Source organism: Pelodiscus sinensis, chromosome 6 (genome assembly GCF_052426305.1).
Source record: "Pelodiscus sinensis isolate ZL-2025 chromosome 6, ASM5242630v1, whole genome shotgun sequence".
Lineage (NCBI taxonomy): Eukaryota > Metazoa > Chordata > Testudines > Trionychidae > Pelodiscus > Pelodiscus sinensis.
The window spans coordinates 108911751-108935845 of record NC_143057.1 but is presented as its reverse complement, the minus strand read 5'-3'; the positions used below and the strand labels follow the sequence as shown (position 1 = coordinate 108935845).

At 44.9% G+C, this 24095-nt stretch overlaps 1 long non-coding RNA gene across 1 annotated transcript; it reads left to right on the top strand.

Annotated features, from left to right (window-relative positions):
* Positions 1–7568: 7568 nt before the first annotated feature.
* Positions 7569–23817, top strand: LOC149524203 (uncharacterized). The gene is made up of 3 exons (XR_016349948.1): positions 7569–11978; positions 12615–12758; positions 21894–23817. It is a non-coding gene; the product is annotated as an uncharacterized LOC149524203 (long non-coding RNA).
* Positions 23818–24095: the final 278 nt, after the last annotated feature.

Below are 24095 nucleotides of genomic sequence, written 5' to 3'. Positions count from 1 at the left end.
ATGGGGATGAAATTTAGCAGCGCAACTAATGTATGTAGAGACTAACAATAAGAATTTTTGCTATACGCTGGAGACATATCAGTTTGAATCAACAGAAGATAAAAAACAGAGTATAGTGTTTGACAACAGGGTGACTATGAGCTGCCAATAAAAATGACGAGACCATTAAAATGCAATCCTAGGATGTATTAGATGAAGCATTTCCAGGAAAGACACGGAAATAATATTACCATTATATAAATCACTGTTGAGAGATCTCATCTGAAATACTGTGTGCTGTTCTTGTCTCCCATGTTTAAGAAAGATGCATTCAAACTGAAACAGATGCAGAAAAGGGCTATTAGCATGATCAGAAGACTGGAGGACCTACCTTACAAGAGGGAGACTTGAGCAACTTAACTAACCAAACAAAGGCTTGGCAGGGAGGAGATGTGATTGGTCTTTACAAACACATAAACACCAGGGAGGCAGAAGAGTTATTTAAGTTAAGGCCCAAAGTTGTCACAAGAAGCAAAGGATACAAACAAGCTATCCATAAGTTTAGACTTGAAATTAGATGAAGATTTTTAACCACAGTTGAGTTCTGGAACAGGCTTTTAAGGGGAGTCGTGGGAGTCATGGGTCAACAATTAACTTTTTAAAAGACTGAACTCCATGAGTTTGTGGAGGGGAAGGTTTGATGTGGTTGTATACAATGGTATGTGGCCCATCTGCGGCTCCCATTAGCAAATGTTTTCAATGGCTGGAGAAGGAACACTAAATGGGTTCTGAGTTACTGCAGATAATTCTTTCTCAAGTATTTGGCTGGTAGGTCTTGCACGCATGGGGTTGGGAAGGGATTTTCCCTGGCTCAGATTGAAAGTGACCCTGGGCAATTTTCATCTTCCTCTACAGCAGAGGTGGGCAATAATTTTTTGCTGGGGGCTACTTTGGAAATTTTTGAAGTGGCCCTGGGCTGCACAGGAAAGGGGGAGGAGGGCATCAAGTGGAAGGGGCGGAGCATCAAGTGGAAGGGGCAGAGCATCAAGTGGAGGGGCGGGACCAATATACTTCCAGGTTCCCCAAACCCAGACAATGATTGATCTGGGGCTGAGGGAGTGCCTATCCCCTCCCCCGCACATTCCCCTTAGGTGCCCATGCCCCTGGTGTGGGAGGAGACTTCCTGTGCTCCCCCGCTCCTAGGCCATTTAGAGCCTGAAGCCTCCTCCACTCTGCCCCCGCCTTGTAGTCAGTGCGTGGCACTTAAAAGTGCCATGTGCTCCTGGCAGGACAGGAGGAGGCTTCGCATGCTCCCCTGCCCCCAGGCCCTAATTGGCCTGGGGGCGGGGCAGCAGAAGGGCCTCTGTGGGCTGGATCCACCCACTTGGTGAGCCAAAACCATCCCGCGAGACTCTTTTGCCCACCCCTGCTCTACAGCATGGGACATAGGTTACTTACTGGTTTGAATTAGACTAAATGGTGAAATTCTATCTAACTTGGGGTATGTCTACACTACAGAGAAGATTGAAGCTGCTGCTGTTGATCTTCCAAGGTTTTAATTATTGGGTCTAGTGAAGACCCACTAATTCGAACTGAGAGGGGCACTCTGGTCGATGCCTGCAGTGTGGACAGAGCGAAAAGTTGAGTTAAGGTACTTCAACTTCACCTATGCAACTAACATAGCTGAAGTTGCTCATCTTAATTAGACCTTATCCCGTAGTGTAGATGTACCCTCAAAGTCCTTACATCAGTAATTCAGGCAGAGGTTATGAGCATATTGCTGGAATGGGTAGAGGAGGGCAGACTAGATCAGTGCTGGGCAAACTAGGCTAGTGAGTGGGCCGCATGAGTGGCCCTGCTTCATCTCAGAGGGCTGCAAGATTGTTGAAACCAATATAGTTTCCTGGGATAGGGCAGTTTTGCTAATTGTGCTTGAGGATTTTGAATTTGTGGGATATGCTGCGTGAACCCTAGCAGGGCTTCAATTGGATGCAGAAGGCTCTCACAGTCAATGTTGTATACAATCAGCATGCACCTCACTTCACATGCTCTTACTTTACATACAGGTCACTTTAATAATACTAGTAGGAAAAAATGGATGGAAGACAGCAGAATCTGGTAATCCTGTGGCATGGGGAACGGTAAATAAAATGTCTTGTGGACCACCAATAGAACCCCAATGGGCTGCATGCGCCAACCACTGGACTAGATCATGGCGGTCCTTTAACGTATGACTCTGAGCCCTGCTCCTGCTGCCATTGAAGTAAATGGTAAAGTTCCTTTGACTTCAGTTCCGGGCTGTCAGTTAGGGGATGTGGCTGGGGAAAGAAGGCATAACTGGTGCACTTGTTTCTGGATGTTGCTGGAAGTCAGTACAACTTAAAGCAGCATGTAGACTGCTCCAATGTATGGCTCGGTACTGGTGTGGAATACAGCAGGGTGGAGCAAATGTTTCTTAAAGTAGCCTTTGCACATCCCCTTCCTTTGTTATGCACCCTCTGCATTTGCATCTAGGGATCAGGATGCATATGGTCATTTTCATCCATACCTGTAGCATTGCTGTCTCTTCTGCTGTCTGTTGTGAGCAACAATAACCAGCTCTGAAATCAGGGATTCTTCATTAGCCCTTTCTGGATAGGGTAGCAGTGGCCTTTTCTCTCCTTCCCTTCTTACTCAATGGAATTATGGCGGGGATAAATCTGGCCAGTATATCTTATTAGAGAATCCTGAAAATATGCTATCAATCATTTGTGGTTGAAGTTTCAAGACTAATGTTATTGTGCAGTAGTATTCCATCAGGGCCATATGTCTGAATTATATTTCTTGGTCTTTTTCCAATTTATACTGTATCCTGCATGAATATTAAACTCTATCTAACTTACTCAAATGTTACTCGGAAAACATGGAGGAATAGTTTTTCATTTTTATGATACTAAAATTGTCAAATTTTGTTTATAGCATTTTCAGTTTCTAGTCATTCATCACCAGCTTCAGAAATGCTAAAACTTATTAACTGCATGAAGGAAGACTGTAAATCCTAAAGGAGATGAGCCAAAGCATAGACTCATAGACTCATAGACTTTAAGGTCAGAAGGGACAATTATGATCATCTAGTCTGACCCCCTGCACAGTGCAGGCCACAAAATCTCACCCACCCCTCCTAGAATAATCCTCTCACCTATATCTCAGATATTGAAGCCTTCAAATACTTTGAAGACCCCAAGATGCAGAGAATCCTCCAGCTGTGATCTGTACCCCATGCTACAGAGGAAGGCGAAAAACCTCCAGGGCCTCTGCCAATCTACCCTGGAGGAAAATTCCTTCCCGACCCCAAATATGGCGATCAGCTAAACCCTCAGCATGTGGGCAAGACTCATCAGCCAGACACCCAGAAAGTTCTCTCTAGTAACTCCTATCATCCCTCCATTGACCTATTTCCCACTGATAATGAACGGTCAATTAGTTACCAAGATCATGTTATCTCATCAAACCATCCCCTTCATAAACCAATCTAGTTTAATCTTGAAACCAGATAGATCTTTTGCCCCCACTACTTCCCTTGGAAGGCCGTTCCAGAACCTCACTCCTCTAATGGTTAGAAACCTTCGTCTAATCTCAAGTCTAAACTTCCTACTAGCCAGCTTATATCCATTTGTTCTTGTGTCCACATTGGTATTAAACTTAAATAATTCCTCTCCCTCCCTGGTATTTATCCCTCTAATATATTTAAAAAGTGCAATCATGTCTCCCCTAAGCCTTCTTTTGGTTAAAGTAAACAAGCCAAGCTCCTTGAGTCTCCTTTCATAAGACAGGTTTTCCATTCCTCGGATCATCCTAGTGGCCCTTCTTTGTACCTGTTCCAGTTTGAATTCATCCTTCTTAAACATGGGAGACCAGAACTGCACACAGTATTCCAAATGGGGTCTCACCAATGCCTTGTATAATGGGACTAACACCTCCTTATCCCTACTGGAAATACCTCGCCTAATACATCCCAAGATCGTATTAGCCTTTTTCACGGCCATGTCACAATGGCGGCTCATAGTCATTCTATAATCAACCAGGACTCCGAGGTCCTTCTCCTCCTCCGTTACTTCCAACTGATGTGTCCCCAGCTTATAACTAAAATTCTTGTTATTAATCCCTAAATGCATAACCTTACACTTCTCACTATTAAATTTCATCCTATTGCTATCACTCCAATTTACAAGATCATCCAGATCTTCCTGAATGATATCCCGATCCATTTCTGAATTGGCAATAGCTCCCAACTTTGTGTCATCCGCAAATTTTATTAGGACACTTCCACTTTTGGTGCCAAGATCAGCAATAAAAAGATTAAATAAAATTGGCCCCAAAACTGATCCCTGAGGAACTCCGCTATTAACCTTCCTCCAACCTGACAGTTCACCTTTCAATATGACCTGCTGTAGTCTCCCCTTTAACCAGTTGCTTATCCACCTCTCAACTTTCATATTCATCCCTATCTTTTCCAATTTAACCATGTGGTACTGTATCAAATGCCTTACTAAAATCGAGGTAGATTAGATCCACTGCATTTCCTTTATCTAAAAAATCTGTTACTTTCTCAAAAAAGGAGATCAGGTTGGTTTGGCACGATCTACCTTTTGTAAAACCATGTTGTAATTTGTCCCAATTGCCATTAGCCTCAATGTCTCTAACTACTTTCTCCTTCAAAATTTTTTCCAGGATCTTACATACTACAGATGTCAAACCAACAGACCTATAGTTACCCGGGTCGCTTTTTTCCCCTTTCTTAAAAATCGGAACTATATTAGCAATTCTCCAGTCAAATGGTACAACCCCTGAGTTTAGAGATTTATTAAAAATTTTTGCTAATGGACTTGCAAGTTCATGTGCCAGTTCCTTTAATATTCTTGGATGAAGATTATCTGGGCCCCCCGATTTACTCCCATTAAGCTGTTCAAGTTTGGCTTTTACCTCGGATATGGTAATATCTACCTCCTTATCTTTAGTCCCATTTGTTAACTTACCATTATCCCTAAGCTCTTCATTAGTCTCATTAAAGACTGAAGCAAAGTATTTGTTCAAATATTGGGCCATTCCTAGATTATCCTTAACCTCCACTCCATCCTTAGTAATTAGCGGTCCTACTTCTTCTTCTTTTGTTTTTTTTTCCTATTTATATGGCTATAAAACCTTTTACTATTGGTTTTAATTCCCTTTGCAAGGTCCAACTCTACCTGACTTTTAGCCTTTCTCACTTTATCCCTACATGGTCTCACCTCAATAAGGTAGCTTTCTTTACTGATCCCTCCCATTTTCCACTCCTTATATGCTTTCTGCTTTCAGCATGTTTTTTAATGATTCAAAATAGGAAAACATTGTGTACATGTAAGTATTTTTCCATTTGAAGTTTATTCTTTTTTATCAGCACTGCCTCTTCCAAGTGGAAATAATCATTAGACAATATTACAAAGCATGAAGGATTCTGCATGTTTTGCTGTCTCTCCTGATGGCTAATATAAGGGAAATTAGCACTTGTATTTCTGTACTCAAGGCGTCTCTTCAGCTGCTCTTGTGCCTTTGCCACATCTTTTTCTTTCATTTCCAAACACATAGAGGTTAAAGAAGGTACTAGTTTTCTCTATAAACCAAGATCCTGATTTCAGTAGCTACTATACTGATGATCATTTGATATATTAGACATTATAGGTGGTCTGGTAGCACTGCCTATTATTAAAGTTTCCAATACACTTCATTAGAAGGCCCAGTATTCAGTTGCTTATAACCTTCATAAATTTTAATTACTTCGGCTGAAATTTTCCTTGCCTGGTGGCTGCCTCAGGGTGAATTATTTTGAAAAAATTCAATCAATATAATTCAGCCACTTCCAAGAGTGAGACTACATATCTTGTCTGGCCATGTTAACAACTTCTGGCAGCCTTTTCTTTGACCAGATTTAGCACCCTGAAGCTTGGGAGCCGGGACTTGATGTTTGGCAGGACATGGTCTTTGTGTCGGGATGTGCCTTTTGCCATCCTTGTGAAAATGTGCCATCCTTACAGAGCAACTGAGCATGCTCCATTTCAGGACAACAGGGCTAAAGCCAGAGTTTCCCTGTAATGTCTAGTCCTAGCTGTTCCAGGCTAAGCACTAGGCTCTCTGCCCCCTGCCTCCCCACTAGCAGTGAGGCAGCATGAAGGAAGAAGCTTTGTCAAATACAGAGAGGACAAGAGCTGGACCAGGGGAGGGAAAGTAGTAGATTGAGATAAGGAGTTTGGTGAGGAGGGGACTGGAAAAGTTGGGACTGATTGGGCAGGGAGGCTGGCACTGGCAGATGGGCTGGGAAGGAGCAGACGGAAACTGACTGGACAAGCATACTGTGAGCTGGTGATCCCCCCTAATTAGAATGATGCAGGCTGGTGCTGTCAGAGTGGAACATTTTCCTTCAAGCATTCTTGACAATTTTTGATGACCCCCATTGCACCCACTAACTAAACTGAAGCTACCGTTCGGAAACTCTGACAGGAATAGGCCCGGCTAAGGAATGCTGCTTGTTTTTGATAGCTTGCTGCTTATGTGGAGTGGAACGAGGTAGCTCTGCTGTATCAATTGCAGTGAGGTCTCCAGACTGAGATCAAGGATGAACTGGCCCGAATAGAGACCCTCCAAACTTGGATGCCTTCATTGATGTCATTATTTATATTGAGCCCACAAGGTTGATCTAGCTTGCTGGTAACTGACCACCCACGAGAGGCTGCGACACTGGCATAATATACTATATAAATATAGATGGTATCATGAGCTTTCATGGGCGCAGCCCACTTCTTCAGATGACCGGTCATATATGTCTTGTTAGTCTATAAAGTGCTATCAGACCATTTGTTGTTTTTTAAGTTTATCCTGTACAGACTAACTCGGCTACCGCCTGAAGTTTCCTAGCATAATAAACTATGTTTGTATTGCTTTGAGCCAGGTTATGTTTTTGCAGCCAGCTCTTCACAAATGCTAGCCTGGAGATATCAGGGAAATGACCAACTTCAGGCCTGGTAGAGAGGCCTGGCATGGGTGTAACCAACGTGTTATAACCTGGGACAGTCCCCCCCCGATATTCATTGGGGGTATGTCTACACTACCCCGCTAGTTCGAACTAGCGGGGTAATGTATGCATACCGCACTTGCTAATGAAGCCCGGGATTTGAATTTCCCGGGCTTCATTAGCATAAGCGGGGAGCCGCCATTTTTAAATCCCCGCTGCTTCGAACCCCGTGTAGCGCGGCTACACGGGGCTCGAACTAGGTAGTTCGGACTAGGGTCCTATTCCGAACTACCGGTACTCCTCGTGAAACGAGGTGTACCGGTAGTTCGGAATAGGCACCCTAGTCCGAACTACCTAGTTCGAGCCCCGTGTAGCCGCGCTACACGGGGTTCGAAGCAGCGGGGATTTAAAAATGGCGGCTCCCCGCTTATGCTAATGAAGCCCGGGAAATTCAAATCCCGGGCTTCATTAGCAAGTGCGGTATGCATACATTACCCTCCTAGTTCGAACTAGGAGGGTAGTGTAGACATACCCTGAGGGCCCCACACTTTCAAGAATGATACAATTATGCATTCCAGACAGGAGCTACAGATATCTCCGTTGCTGGCCCTTAGGCTGTGTCCAGACTACATAGTTCTTCCGGAAAAAAGATTCTCAGATTGCGAACCACAATTTGTGTAGCTTTTTCTCCTTTTTTTGGAAGAGGCTTTTTAGACACTTGGCCCATCTACACTGGGCCAAATGTGGGGAAAAACCTTTTCGGAACATCCCTTCTTCCTTGTAAAATGAGGTTTACAGGGATGCCGAAAAAACGCATCTGCTCTTCCGAAAAAAAATTTGGAAGAACAGACATATTCCTTCGATGCGACAGAGTTTTTCCGGGATACCAGAGGTACAGCCAAAACCTTCCTCAGACCTTGTGGACAGGATAGTGGGGTCTTTCCTGTCCTCAGGTCCAGTGGTAGAAGAAACTTGAACTCTTGAAGAAGCCATCTAAGGATACTGAGAGACACTGCTGTTCGGTGCAATCCATTATCTGCAATGCCCCCTGATTCTCAGTGCCTCATGACTGGCTTTCCATAAGCCCCTCACCCTTTGGTATGTACAAAAAATCAGCTTCCCCCCAAATTCTGCTGATGGGTCCGCTTGTGAATGGCTGGCAGTGGTTCTTCTGATCCAGATAGACCCTGTAAGATAATGTCAACTTCAAGGGTACCCTGGGCTTTGGTGGTGGGTCAGATAAGGCTGCCCTCAGCACTGTCCCCTGCCTCCCTGTAAAATATCAAGAGTACATGGCCATTTTTTGAGAAAAAGAATGCAGACATCCTACCCCACATCAGGGCTACAACTGCACTATATAGTTGCAACCTGGGGCAAAAGCACCTTATGGTTGAATCTCTGTGGTGTCTGAACCAGAGTTAGTCACTGTGCATTGTACTCCCCAAAACTAGCTGAAGGGTTTATCTGCCAATCTGCATCCCCAGTCCTTTTAATCAAGAAGGATGGGACCCTACACCTTAGGCACTGACTCCATGGATGCTCCAGAGTGGGAGTGTCCACAGGAAAAATAGTGGGTACTTTCCCCCAACACCTTCTACCTGCTTGGGAGGTCCCGTCAATCAGCACCTCTCTCTCTCTCTTCCTGCACCATCTGCCTGCCATGGTCAGCTGCTTTGTGGTGTGCAGGAGGTTCTGGGTTGGGAGGAGCAAGGACAGGGCACATTCAGGGGAGGGGGTATGTGCAGGGTGGAGGTAGAAATGGGACTTTGGAGAAAGGGATGGAGTGGGAGTGGGGCCAGGTGCAGAGTTTGGGCTGGAGCACACTCTAGCACATTGAAAAGTCAGAGCCTGTCCCCTACACCTTTGTGTGGTCTATTGGTCCTTGAATCAAGTAATGATGAGAAACAAGTACCTCTTACCTCTGACCCCTAACCTATTGGACTGAATGAGATCCTCACCGGTATTTATTAAACTGGACTCTTGGGTAGTGTATAACCTGCTGCACATCAGGGTAGGGGACGAATGGAAGATTCTTCTGGACGTGTTACAGACATACTAGATCCTTAACAATGCTGTTTGGTCTGATGAACTCCACTGCAACCTTCCGTCCCCGTCTGGGCCATCTGTCTCAGTGGTAGACTTGTCTTCTCAGAAAATCGCAAGTGGTACACCCACCATGCTAGAATTGTCTCGGAGAGACTGCGTCATCATAGCCTATACACAAAATGCCTTATTTGACTCAAGTTCTATGGGAATCGTATTCTATTTGTTCTATCCCCAGAAAAGATCAAGCTGGACCCAACAAAGTAGGAGACCATTCATGAATAGATAGCTCTCCAGTGCAAGGGCTAGCCCATTGGGGTCCCTAAACAAGAATATTTTTAGCTCCTGCACCCACACAACACATACTCCACTCAACAGGTCTCCTTTCAGCTTGACTGTTAACCACTGATAACTACTCTCTGGGAATGTTTTTCAACCAGTTATGCACTTACCTTGCACAGTCATCTAGGTTGTATTTCCCTGGTTTGTTTATGAGAAGGTCATGCGAGTTAGTGTCAAAGCCTTACAATAGCCAAAATATACCATATCTTCTACTTCCCTCATAGACAAAAGGATTGTTACCCTGTCAAAGAAAGCTGTAAGGTTGGTTTGACACAATTTGTTCTTGACAAGTCCACGCTGACTGTTACTTATTACCTTATCATCTTCTAGGTGTTTGCTTAATTATTTACTCCATTATGTTTTCAGATATTGATGTTAAACTGACCGGTCTGTAATCCCTCTAGTTGTCCTTATTTTCTTTATTATAGATTGGAACTATATTTTTCCCTTTCCAGACATCTGGAATCTCCCCTGATTCTTCAAAGATAATTGATTGGGACTCAGATATCTCCTCAGTCAACTCCTTGAGTATTCTAGGATGTATTTCGTAATTTAATAATAAAAAGAGATTAATCCTCATGTTTCAGGGCTTATAAATAATTTCTAACTATAAGAGGTCTGGATGAAACCTAATATGGGGAGTAGATTATCCCATATTTGTGTACTGTAGATTTTTATACCTTCTTCTTAAGCATCTGCTGTTGGCTACTATTAGAGACAGGACTCCAAGTAGCTGGACTCCAATCTGGTCCAGTATGCCAATTTTTATGTTCCAGCAACCTCCTCCCCATGGGGCACTCCATATGCTCACAGAAAAAAAATCCTAGCCCACAGGAACTACTACCTACTTTTTTATATCCAGCCTGGAAAACAACAGTCTGACTTTTGCCAACTTGAAAACGTGACCTCATTTGTTAACATGGCCTTATTAAAAGAACAAATTGAGTTTCAGTTGTAAAGATCAATTTTAAAGGTAATTAGAGGCTAACAAAAGCCAACTGTACTGTACAAATGTGACTCACCTCATTCAAAACAAACTAACTGAAAATATGACACGTGAATTCTATGCCTTCAGCTTCAGTAAGGTAAAGATTTTACTGACAATTGAATCAATGCCAAAGAGCCAGTTACACAGTGAGGATAAACATTTAGGAATTGTTCAATGCTTTTAAGCTTCATAGAAGGACAAGGACATTGATTGACCATAGACCAGCTCACAGCCAGAAATGGGACGGTAAAGCTTCAAGGGTAATGGAGTATTGTATTCCTCAGATATTCCCAAAACAAAAAGTGCCCTCATTACATAGCCTAGTGGCTTATACAATGCAGATATCATTTCCGTACCAAATATAAACAAAGGTCAGTGCTCTTTTGGTTTATTATACATTTAAGTAAAACAGTGCTCTTATGTGAAAGTTGTTTTGCATTTTCAGTAAAACACTGAACATCCCAAACTTTGTTTGTTTGGACATAGGATTTTGTTTGATTCACTGTAAAAACAGGGGCTGTTTGCAAAATTCAACTTTAAATCACACCAAGTTCAGGATTTGTGTATCTGTAAGGCTATGTCTAGACTGCAGGTTTCTTTTGGAAGAAGCTTTTCTGGAAGAGATCTTCCAAAAAAACTTCTTCTGAAAGAGAGTGTCCACATTGTGAAAGTGCATTGAGAAAGAGATCTGCTTTTTCAACAGATAATGTCCACACTGAATGGACGCTATCTCACATGTAAGCTGTGATTACTATGGGTGGAATGGCCACCAGGGTACTTGTGCTTTTTCCTCTTTCCTCTTCTTTCGAAAGAACTTCCTCTTCCCCGTCCAAACACACCTTTTTCCGAAAGAGCTTTTTCAGAAAAGGCTTCTTCCTCGTACAGAGGTTTACCAATGTTGGAAAAACCCCTCAGTTCTTTTGATTTTTTTCCAAAAGAATGTGATTGCAGTGTGGACGTAATTGAAGTTTTTTTCGGAAAAAACGCTGTTTTTCCAAAAAATCTCTGCAGCGTAGACATGCTCTGTGTCTGTTTGTTCAAGAATGCCTTCTAAATGGTAAGAGCAAATTTGATATACAGCTTCCTCTTATCCTCACTTAAAGCAATGTCAGGTTTGGCTGTGCCAGGAAAATGGGATGTGCCTGAAATTCCATTGTTTTGTATAACATGTTGTGACGGGCCGCCAACAGCCCGCACACTAGCTGATGGAGAGAGGTGAGTGGGGAGTCACGCTGTGGGCAGTGAGCTCAAGTGGCGGGACGCTGCCGCTCAGCTGAAGCGCAGCCGAAACCTTCCTCCCCGCCTGGGCGGCAGGAAGGACACAAGCCTTGCCCCCACCATGTGGCCGGTTGGAGTGGAGGTGGCGGGCAGTTGCCCGGAAGTGACAGGGAAAGGCCTCACATCACAGAAGGGGCGGAGCCGCAGTACCGCGTCACGGCCGGTGGGCCATTTTAAAAGTGCTTACTGGCATCGGGGGAGGGGGCTGGTGGGGCGTCCACGGATGGGAGATGGAGAGCCCCAAACGAGCAACCCCATGGGAAAGCGAGGCCCCACAGGAGAAGCACTGGAAGACTGACGGAGGCCTGGACATCTGGAACCACGGTAGGTGCGGGAGGGCTGGAGCCGAACACCCCGGGGTTCATGGGGGGAAGGAAGCAGCCCGGGGTGGGGTCCTTGTGGCGCACGTGGGCTGACGTGTTACGGGAATGCACCCCATCAGCCCTACAGGGAAACATTGACCCTGTACTTAGAGCCCCGGGCTGGGACCCGGTGGAAAGGGAGGGTCTGGGTCCCCTTTCACCCCCACCCCAATGAGGAGGAGGCAAGGCAAAACCCGGGAGGGAGCATGAAGCCCACAGGTAGCCAGGAACAGACCCTGGCACAGATTATTGAAAGGGGAAATCGAGACAGTCGGGCTCGCAGGGCCCTCGTCCTGGACTCGGCCGGGGGCTCGCGCCCAAATAGGACTGTCACAAGTCGGCAGTCGGGCTCGCAGGTCCCTCGTCCTGGATTCGGGCGGGGGCTCACACCCAAAGGGAACTGTCACACATGTAAAGGGAGGGGGCTGATGAGAGAGATGTGATACTGCACAATGACCACAGGGAACAAGGGCTGGGGACATCTATGCTGCAGAGTGACCACTGGGGGCAGCTGCACCAGGAAGGGAGTGGCTAGCTGGGGATAGAGCTCATCATCTTGCCGGCCACAGGACCCACCACCATTCTCCTCCACATCTAGGGAGAACCTCCAGAGCCAGCCAATGCAGCCACAGCCCCCTCCCCTGCAGGAACCACAGTCCAGTCCCCCATAACTGCCAGGCCACCCAGCATGGCTGTGCCCTGCTGGCCTGCATGGCCCCAGGTCTTACCCATGTAATGCCAGGTAAGTCTTCTAGTTTCACTATAAGGATAAGACAGAATGTTTCTCAAAGAGAGCAAAACTAGCAAATTCTACTATATATATCAGGGTGAAAATTGTGTGTGCCTGCTTTGGAAACTGAAACACTGAAAATATGGAGATATCCCTTCTAAAACCTAGAAACTTGACAAATGATCTACATTGGAAACACTGGGAAAGGAGCTTTTTTCATTACATATGTGTAAAATGTATATCCCAGACTGGGGTCTGTAGGACCAATACTACAAAATACTATCATTAATTAACAGCCACCTTGTCCTTAAGACAAAATCCTGTCCTCATGGAGCAAGGGTATGTCTACACTACAGCACTAATTTGAACTAACTTAATTCGAACTAAGCTCATTTGAATTAGTGCATCTAGACCTAAAAAGTAATTCGAATTAGTGTTTTGCTCATTCGAAATAGCATGTCCACATTGAGTGGACCCTGAACCGAAGTAAAGGCTGGCCGGAACCAGTGCCGGCAGGGCATCAGGTTAGGACTTAGAGTGTGGAGCTGCTGTCTCAGGCTAGCCAAGGGCTGTGCTTAAAGGGACCCGACCCCCACCCCGGACAGACAGTTCTCAGGGTTCCCCGCTTGCTTGTCTACCTCAATGAGGGACAGCAAAGCAGTCCTGTCTTAGAGTGCCCTGAGTGCCCACACTCGGCACATCACAGCACTTGGCCGTCAGCCTGGCTGCACTTGCCGCAGGCTGCCATCCGGGCAGGTCAATCGGGGGGCTGTCAGGATCCAGGAGACCCTGCAGGAGAGCTTCCACCCTGAGGAGCCTGCAGAGCCACCCCAGTCCTCCCCATCGGGGGCTCGTGCCCCATTCCTCCCTCACCTCCTTCCACTTACCCCTTCCTAGCCCCTCTTCCTGATGTAAAAAATAAAGGACATGAGTGTTCAAAAATTGAAACTCTCTTTATTTAACAAAACTGGGGGGGAGGGGGGATTAACCTCTGGGGAGACTGGGAAAAGGAGGTGGGAGAGGGGAAGAGAGAGGGTGGGAGAGGGGAGGGGGAAACCTGGGAGGAGGGAGCTGGAAGGGGGAAGCCAGGGGAAGAAGGAGGAGGGGAAGTATAAAACTATGGTACACCATATCTTCAGTACTGTGCACTACTCACCTCAAAAAAGATATTTTGGCCTTGGAAAGGGTTCAGAAAAGGGCAACTACAATGATTAGGGGTTTGGAACAGGTCCCATATGAAGAGAGGCTAAAGAGACTGGGACTTTTCAGCTTAGCAAAGAGGAGACGGAGGGTATGTCTATACTACCCCGCTAGTTCGAACTAGCGGGGTAATGTAGGCATACCGCACTTGCAAATGAAGCCCGGGAAATTCAAATCCCGGGCTTCATTTGCAAGTGCGGTATGCCTACATTACCCTCCTAGTTCAAACTAGGAGGGTAGTGTAGATATACCCTGAGGGGGGATGTGATAGAGGTCTATAAAATCATGAGGTGTGTGAAGAGGGTGAATAAATAAAAGTTCTTCATTAGTTCCCATAATAGAAGGACTAGAGGACACCAAATGAAATGAATGGACAGCAGGTTTAAAACTAATAAGCGAAAGTTCTTCTTTACACAGCACATAGTCAACATGTGGAACTCCTTGCCACAGGTGGCTGTGAAGGCTAGAACTATAACAGAGTTTAAAGAGAAATTAGATACATTCGTGCAGATTGGGTCCATGGAGTGCTATTACCCAGGGGGTAGGAATGGTGTCCCTGGCTTCTGTTTGTGGAAGGCTGGAGATGGATGGCACGAGACAAATTGCTTGGTCATTGTCTTCGGTCCATCCCCTCTGGGGTACCTGGTGTTGGCCGCTGTCAGCAGACAGGCTACTGGCCTAGATGGACCTTAGGTCTGATCCAGTACGGCCGTTCTTATGTTCTAAGCCCGTGGTCACCAACCAGTTGAGGCCTCGCCCAGTCGCTCGCGAGGTGTTCGGGCAACCCCACCCTCCATTTTCCTCCCACCCACGAGAAGCCCCACTACCTACCTCTAGTGTAGTGCCGGCTTCCCGCAGGGTAGATGGAAGTCCTTTCTGAAGCCCCGTCACTTCCTGGAGTTCCAGAAGTGCGCGGGCTCCTCCCCTCCCACAGCTCTGTTGTGTGCTGGGGGAGGGGGCATCGACCCTGAAGCGGGGGTCGGCCTCAGGGTTTGGCTGTGCTGTGGGAAAGGAGGGAGTTGGTTGGGCCAGGCCGTGATGCAGGAGGGAGGTTTGGCCCTGGAGTAGGCGCACACGGGGGTTGGCCGTGCCATGCCATGGGAGGGGTGTGTGGCCATGGGGCAGGTGCCTGCGGGGGTTGGCCATGTTGTGGGAGGAGAGGGGAAGGGGGGGATGGTCTGGGCTGCGCTGTGGAAGGGGGGTTTGGCCCCGGGGCAGGCACGCGCGGGGTGTCCCTGCGCCGCGGGGGGGGAGGGGTCGGGCCCAGAGGAGGCATGTGCTAGCTTCACTCTGCGGGGGGAAGAATCCTGAGAGGAGGCAGATGCAGGGGACTCTCTGCTGCCACTGGCACCCTATCCCCTGTCCCTTCTCCCTTCTCCTCAGGCCCCACTCCCCTGACCACAGCTACAGAACTCTGTCCCCACTCCCCTGACCACAGCTACAGAACTCTGTCCCCACTCCTGTCCCCACTCCCCTGTCCCCAGCTACAGAACTCTGTCCCCATTCTTATCCCCACTCCCCGAACTCTGTCCCCATTCCCCTGTCCCCAGCTACAGAACTCTGTTCCCACTCCCCTGACCCCAGCTACAGAACTCTGTTCCCACTCCCCTGACCACAGCTACAGAACTCTGTTCCCACTCCCGTCCCCACTCCCCTGTCCCCAACTACAGAACTCTGTCCCCATTCTTATCCCCACTCTCCGAACTCTGTCCCCATTCCCCTGTCCCCAGCTACAGAGCTCGGTCCCCATTCCCGTCCCCACTCCCCAAACTCTGTCCCCACTGACACCCTGTCCCCTGCTGCGGAATCCTGTCCTCTGCCCTCCCAGCACCCTGTTCCCTCTCCCCTGCCCCCAGCCGCAGAACTCTGCCCCCACAAAATGTATAATTATAAATGCTTCATTTTAGATTTAAATAGCATGAATAAAAAACAGACCATTTATTTCATAACTATAAACACGTGATTTTAATTGTATGTATCGCATAATTTAAAAATAAAATGTTGATCAGAGTCTGTAGGTATGGGTTGGGGATAGCAAGTGATGAACAGGAGGAGAATAGAGAGGGCGGGGCTTCAAGGAGGGGGCGGGGCGGTAGATCTTAGCCTGTTCTGAGATTTAAAAAGTGATCTTCAGTGTAAAAAGGTTGGAGACCACTGTTCTAAGCTCAGGGCTCAGAGTCGGGGGGTCTCACTGGACCAACTTGATTTGCATGCAAACCTGCTCCTGGGTTTGCTTGTGGCCTTTGGTGGCCAGGCTGGCAGCTATCCTGCCCTAGACAGCCGCATTCCTGTGCCTAGTGCAGAGGTCGTGGACGTTGGAGGCCTCCCCCCAAACCTCGATGAGGTCCACAATCTCTGCACTAGACCAGGCAAGCGCCCACCTCTTGCGGCCCCGGGCAGGCTCCTGGGAGCCACCAGCCTGGTCCTGGGAAGAGGCGGAGGGCTGGGTGGCAGCGGGTGGCTGGCTCATGCTGTGCCAGGTGCAGGGTCTGCTGGCTGGGTGCTGGCAGGCTTGCAACTGGCACGAGCACTGTAGCCAGACTGTGCCCCTTTAAGGGCTCCGGGGCCAGGAGGGGGGCAGAAAAGTTTCCCTGGTTTGGCCCAGAGTAGCCACCAGGGCAACCTGGGAAGGACTAGCCTCCAACTAGTTCAAATTAAGTGGCTACACAGCCCTTAATTCGAACTGCTTAATTCGAACTAGGCGTTAGTCCTTATAGAATGAGGTTTACCTAGTTCAAATTGAGCGCTCCTCTAGTTAGATTTAAATTCGAACTATCGGTTTGCATGTATAACCGCTATTAAAGTTAATTCAAACTAACAGCTATTAGTTCTAATTAACTTTGTAGTGTAGACATACCCTAAGGGTGTTGTCAGGTATCTCTTTTGATCTTGCCACTCTGGGGCTACATCTACACTGCAGCACTATTTTGGGATTCCGCTATTCTGCGTCTTTAGAGCACTCCTGTTATTTCAAAATATAATGGGCTCGCTATTCCGACATCCTTGTAAACCTCATTCCACGAGGAATAAGGTACGATTCGGAATAGTGATTTATTTCAAAATAAGTGCTATGTAGACAGTGCCAAATCTCGAAATAAGCTATTTTTAAATTAACTTGAAATAAGCTATTGCATAGCTTATTTCAAACTCCAGGTGCAGTGTAGATGCACTCTGGAAGTGCACTGTAGTGGCAAGTGCACAGTTCAGTGCCATATACATTGCTGTGCTAGCCGACTGGAGAAGTATCAAGCCAGATGACTGTGCCTCTTGGAAACAAGATTGCCAGCTGACACAAATCAGGTTAGCTCCATTGACTTCATTTAAACTATGCTGATTTATCCCTCCTGAGAATCTGGCCTAGTGAGTAGAGAAACTCTCATTCCCTACTATCATTTTCAAGCACTAGAGAGAAATCTTTTTGTGCTGATGGCACATGGAATGGGAAGGACAGCGGCTTCCCACCCTCTTCCTGCCACCAACATGACATGCAGTATGGCACAAGATCTAATTTTTACCATAAAGAAGACTAGCTATTCTTCAAATTATTATTTAACAGGATACATGTGATTACAACATAGCCTGCATTAGAGAAAAGCACACATAAGTTAACAGTAGAATGTCACAGACACGTTTATTTTTGAGTTAATATATTTCTAAACATTTTTCCAATTTAAAAAAAGTACTCCCATGTTTCTTTGTTATTTATTTTCCAAGTATTTGCTGCCATCAGAGAAATATTTAGAAAACAAGCTTATTTTAATTACCTAAAAATGTAACAATATGCAATACCATTTTCCCCATGGTATCTCCTCCCAGCATACTTCTCTTTTGCATGACAGTCTGTGGAGTCAAAGCCAAACTGTAAAAGATCCAGCAGCAAGAGCAAACTTGTTTGGAAGCACAGACAACTGTGCTGGCTGTGTTGTTGTCTCTGAGATTACCACATAAGGAGCCAGTTAGTGATCAATATTTTCACTTTTTAGATGGCCAAGGTTTTATGCACCATGGATCAATTTGGGGACAAAGGAACTAATTTTCTATCGTCAGTGCTGAATTGGGTTAGAGGAGGGATCACTGCTCTTAGAATTAGGTGTCCATATTTCCTGTGATGGATTACTTGAGATTGTAGGGGGACCACATATTTTGTTTCTCTGTGAATGCCAACACAAGTGGGTGTTGCATTTGCAAAACTCTTGCACATAATCATAAATATCATAGAAAAGTAAATCAGCTTTCAGGGCTCAAGTCTGTCTTGGATGCTTATCCATGACATTCATGTGATAATTTTCATATAGTTTTTAATATGCACTTGTCTGCATCACAAAACCACTCCATACTTTGACATACATGGTTCTTTCCCTGAAGGAGACCCAGTATCATAAGCCACAGGCCATACACCTAGGGCAGCAGGGTTTACAGACACAGGCCAATCTTCCATCTGGTATTTTACTGATGCTTGCTTACCTAAGATCCATGAAGCCCAGTCCTACCTTCAGATGTTACTTCTGTAGTTCTATTGGTGAAGTCCTGGAACAGCTAATTGGCCTCTTGGCTCTACTTAAGCCAGAAGAAGGAAGAGGCAGCTATTTGAATAACTGGGCTCTACCCTGTTCTGTATTCTTCGCAGAATGAGTTCCTGGCATCTGATTTGTGGTTCTGACCTTCAGTTTGTCTCCTGAGTCTTACCTCCTGGTATCTAGACCTAGCCTGACTCTGGTTCCTGACTTGTGGATTTTATCTCCAGTTCGTCTCCTGCTTCTGACCTCTTAGTATCCTGATTTTGCTCACTCCTGTCTTGTGACTGTGGAGTCTGGCTATGACTGCTCCCTCTGGCCACTTATGACCTGGCTGTGACAGCTCTACTGCAGCGGTTCTTAAGTGTACTGCAGCTTTATGAGTCTGATTCCATTTTAATGGGATGGTGAGGGCTGACTTGGAGTTGCAGGAGTCTGGGGCCAAACCCTGAGAGCTGAGAGCTTCTGCTCTTGGTAGCAGAACTCACGTTACAGGCCCACTGCAGTTCTGGCCCCTTCTGCCTGGAGCAGCGGGGCTCTGGCTTGCCCTCCCGTCCGCCCCCGCTACCTGCAGCGGCTGGGTGGGTTCAGGCATTATTTGGAGATCATGTAGTAACTTTTGTTATCAGAAGGGGGTTGTCACGCAATGAAGTTTGGGAACCGCTGCTCTATTGTGCTTGTCCCACTATTGCAATAATTATAAACAGATAATTCATAGTGTACAATACACTTGTACTTATGGTGCCATAACTGGATCAAAGATGAATGGGATTCCAGCAGAGATTTAAAGAGCCTTAGCCTGGGGCCTTTTACAGTCACAGTCGACCCTCATGTCAGAGAGCGTTGCTGGGGGTTTGTGGTTGTAGCAGTATCAGGAATGTCAGTTCTATTTCCCAGTGTTGATGGGAGCCTTTCTTGGGACTCTTGACAGGAAAAGGTATTCACTTTTAGGCAACCTTTCCCCAGAAGGCTAATTAACCAATAAAGCTGAACAGATATCGAGAGCACACATTAAAAACAAAGAGTTGGTTTTTTTAAAATGCTCTGATTAAACATCTTCTTTCAGTTACTTGGCAGGTGGGGGTTGGTTCTTGTTATCAACATTTTACTAGTTCTCCAGTCATTAGAATCTCCCCTGCAGTAAAAGAGAGAACTATCTTTAAAACAATTCCTAAAAGGCGCCACTGTACTTCATAAGGCAGAGAAAAAGCAACCATATTTATTCTTTTAAACTGAAGCATGCCCAGTGAATTGCTAACTAAATACAACATATGACATATAACAAACCTAGGTACAGGCATTGATATTCATTAACTTAATTTATTGTTGTTTTTCTTAATCTGTAAACACAAGTAGGTAGGTTGTTTAGTCTCAGTTTAAATCTCTCTGAGCCTATCCCAGGTGTGACATAATATCTTTTCAAAATGTTCAAATTCCAGTTTGTAGCGAGGCCTAGAGCTGGAAGAGCTAAGGTCTTACGGAAGAAGTTGCTCTTATATTATTTTCAGCCATGAATTAAGTGAAAATCTCAGGTGAAGACTTGGTCTCTCAAGACTCCCAGCTTAAGGTCGTGATCCTACAGATGCTTATACAGTAGCATACAACAGGATCAATGCCCAGCTTGGCAGATGTATGAGGTTTAGATAACTTCCAAAGGTGCATCCAATTTTTTGAGCAATGTCAAATTCTAATTCAGAAACATTTGAAGTACAGCTCTCATTACCTGTATATTGAAATATGGAACAAAATAGCTTACAGTATAGGAAGACGATTTTATTCCAAAACAGCAAGTTGTTATTCAATTAAACACAATTGTGCACTTTAGGAATTCTGCCATTAGCAATTTATTAAAATGCTAAACTTAATAAAAACCAAATGATCCCTTTTGAGGACATGTGTCTCTTATCTAACTCTCAATTTAATGTAAGTAAATCACTGACTCAAAATTGAAGGATATAACTTAGCCTCAGAGTTTTTCTCATTAAAATTGTTCATTATAAGCTTATACATCATAAATGGAATGGAAAAATTTTAATTTGCTGAATTCATGACTAAACTCTTTAAAATACCCATAGTGTGAAAGATATTGTAGATGCCTTTATATTTTCTTCCTTCATCATTAATTCAGATTAGATCTCTATAAAGTAACTATATATAAAGTTTTTATGTTTATGGAGTAGCCGTAAGTCCCAGATAACTCTCTAGTTCCAGAAGTCTGTACTGCAAATCAATGACTTTCAGAAATTTTAGTGAAATGACCTTTAAGTGTCAGTCAGAAGTCATCTGGGGAAGGGGTATACACTGTAAATGGAAAAGCAGCCCCAAAGATGGTTCTGCTGCTAATACCATTCACTGGAGTGGGGGGTATATAATGAGAGAAGAGGGAAGATAAGACGGAGATAGGAGAGCTAGTCTAGTCTGTTGTAAAGCCATTGTTCTGGCCATTGTTCTTGCCTGGGAAGCAGGGTGAAAGGGTAAACTCATTCCAATGGTTTTTAGGATCTGGCCCATAGAATGGGAAATAATCATAAAGGAGACCAGTGGAATTCCCTATTTCCTCATAAATCACCCTTTAGTTAAACATTTTTTTATCTGTGTCAGAGGATATAGTCAATAGACAAGCTAAGCTGTGGTCAAAAGCCTTTGCCTAAAGGGTGCAGGCACAAAAATATGCAGCCGAACTGCTGTCCTTAATGAAGTACATTTACCACTTATCTCAAAAGTTCTTCCTATGTGTCCAGTCCTGCAGGCTTTACTCAGGTAAAACTCCTGTACAAATGCCTTTGGCATTGCAGAGGAGTTGGTAATGTAATATTTCATATACTGCTTCACCATTAACAGCATCTGAACAAGATGGTCAGAAGAACTTACTTTTATCTGAAGAGTAATTTAAACGAGATGCATGCTACTCTTCTTGCCCCTTGATTTATTGCTTTAAAGTGATTCAGTTGTTTTCTCAAATGAATGCATTGTGTTCAGTTGTTTACAAAGATGTGGAGGGGAGTCTTATTTCTCAACAACAGTTATTTTTAGATTCTGCCAAAGCTATGGACATTAAAGAGCAGACCTGATCTGCAAATATATTTTTTCGCCAGGTTACCATCTTTCCCATCTTAATGTGGGGGGTGGGGGGGAAGGAAAGGGAGAGTGAATTAGATATATTTTGTGCAGAATGTAGAACTTATTGAATTTTATTTTCAAACTTATCATGAGACACTGTGGAGTTAGTCTAACAGGGAGTGTCCAGGGTTTGCTTACCTTGTCTAAATCACATTTGTCTTACCATGAACACGTCTAAAGGGGGAGGGGAAACATCCTCTAGCAATTGAAAAAGGTCTCCACATTAATGTGCATAGTAACACCCCTATGCTATATTAAGTAATTCAGTGCCCTCATAACACAAGCACATTAATCATTTTGTTTCTTCCCACAGTTTGAAGACAGATACCAAAAAGCATGCTGGGTACGGGCATGCAAATGAACATGCCAAGCATCCCACTCCACTTAAGAATTCCCATGTTTGAAAAAGTTAACATTTCTCAAACAACTTGTCCTCAGGCAGCCTTGACAGATGTACCACTTTTATGAAATACTGTAAACATTTTATTTCTTTTTATTTCAGTTCTTCAATTCAGGTCACTTGAAAAAACAAAGTTAAAAAGAAACAGTTGCTCTATTTACTATGGAATCCCTAATGTGTATGCTAATGAAAAATTGTGCAAACTAATGATCCCTTTTAAAAATACCAGAATTGATAGGTAATGAACTCCTGTACATTTTATATTACTTTAAGGATAAACAGATGTTTTCCAATAAACAAGTTTTCTTCTACTTCTACTTTTTATTTTTTTAACTTCAAGCATTTTGGAAAACATGTTATAAATGTTTGTTTTTTTATTGGAACAAAATATATTTTAAAAACTGTGGTGGCAGGCAACACCGTAGGGTATAAGGAAACAGGAGAAAGAGGTTAAAGCCAGTATGTCTTGCAAGAGGGCTGTGGTGGATCTGTCACCAGCTCTGATGTGGGTGAGACAGTCTAGATTTTCTTGTGGCTGTCCCATATCCCAAAGATGTTTCCCCTGTTTCCTCCCTCTGGACCAGGAGTGTCACACAACACCTGGCTAATTCCATATACAGAAGGTCAAGGGACCTTCACAACAGCTTGTGAACAATATGCTTGAGTGGGAAAATAACCATCAGTGTGGCGTGAGTCTATCGTATTGTCCTGAATTTGGTATTCTTAGTTGTGATCCACTGAGACATCCTGTAGCAGGGAAAACAGTTCAGTTGCAGTAAGATTGTAATGAGAAAGAAGTTACAAAGACATACAAGGGAGGAAAGAATAAATGGGAATGATCAGAGAGGACATTCTGGAGGACAAGAGAAGGGGTTTAGGAGCAGATAGAATAGGCGGCAGGCATAAAGGTTTATGTTAAGCCACTTTTAGAAAAAGAATGGAAGCCAATACAGAAACTCAACAAGGGGCAAAACATACTGTAGAATAAGTAACCCTTCGCAACCAACACCCCCAGCTATCTCCAAGATACTACTGACTTCCTAAGGAAACTACAAAACATCGATAACCTCCCCAATAATACCATCCTTGCCACCATGGATGTAGAAACTCTATACACCAACTTCTCACATGAAGACGGATTACAAGCAATTAGAAACACTATCCCAGAGGACACCACTGCCAACCTGATAGCAGACCTATGTAACTTTGTTCTCACCCACAATTATTTCCAGTTTGAGAACAACTTATACCTCCAGATCAGCGGCACAGCCATGGGTACACGCATGGCCCCACAGTATGCTAACATCTTTATGGTTGACCTAGAACAACGTTTCCTCAACTCCCGTCCCCTTTTAGCCCTTCTCTACTTATGCTACATCGATGACATCTTTATGATCTGGATGCATGGCCAAGAAACACTGGAGATATTCCACAGAGATTTCAACAACCTACACCCCACCATCAGCCTCAGCCTGGACCATTCTACACGAGAGGTCTACTTCCTGGATACCACAGTACAAATCAACAATGGAAAATTAGACACCACTCTACAGAAAACCCACTGACTCATACAGTTACCTACATGCTTCCAGCTCCCATCCAGAACACACCATACGATCCATCGTCTATAGCCAAGCCCTTCGATACAACCGCATCTGCTCTAATCCCACTGACAGAGACCAGAAGCTTCAGGATCTCTACCAAGCATTTATAAACCTCAACTACCCACCCGGAGAAATAAAAAAGCAAATTGAAAGAGCAAGATGAATACCTAGAAACCATCTACTTCAAGACAGACCCAAGAAAACCAACAATAGAACACCACTTGTCATCACCTACAACCTCCAACTTAAACCTGTCCAACACATTATTAATAAACTATAGCCTATACTGGAACAGGATATCAAACTCTGGGGGTATGTCTACACTACCCCACTAGTTCGAACTAGCGGGGTAATGTATGCATACCGCACTTGCTAATGAAGCCCGGGATTTGAATTTCCCGGGCTTCATTAGCATAAGCGGGGAGCCGCCATTTTTAAATCCCCGCTGCTTCGAACCCCGTGCAGCGCGGCTACACGGGGCTCGAACTAGGTAGTTCGGACTAGGGTCCTA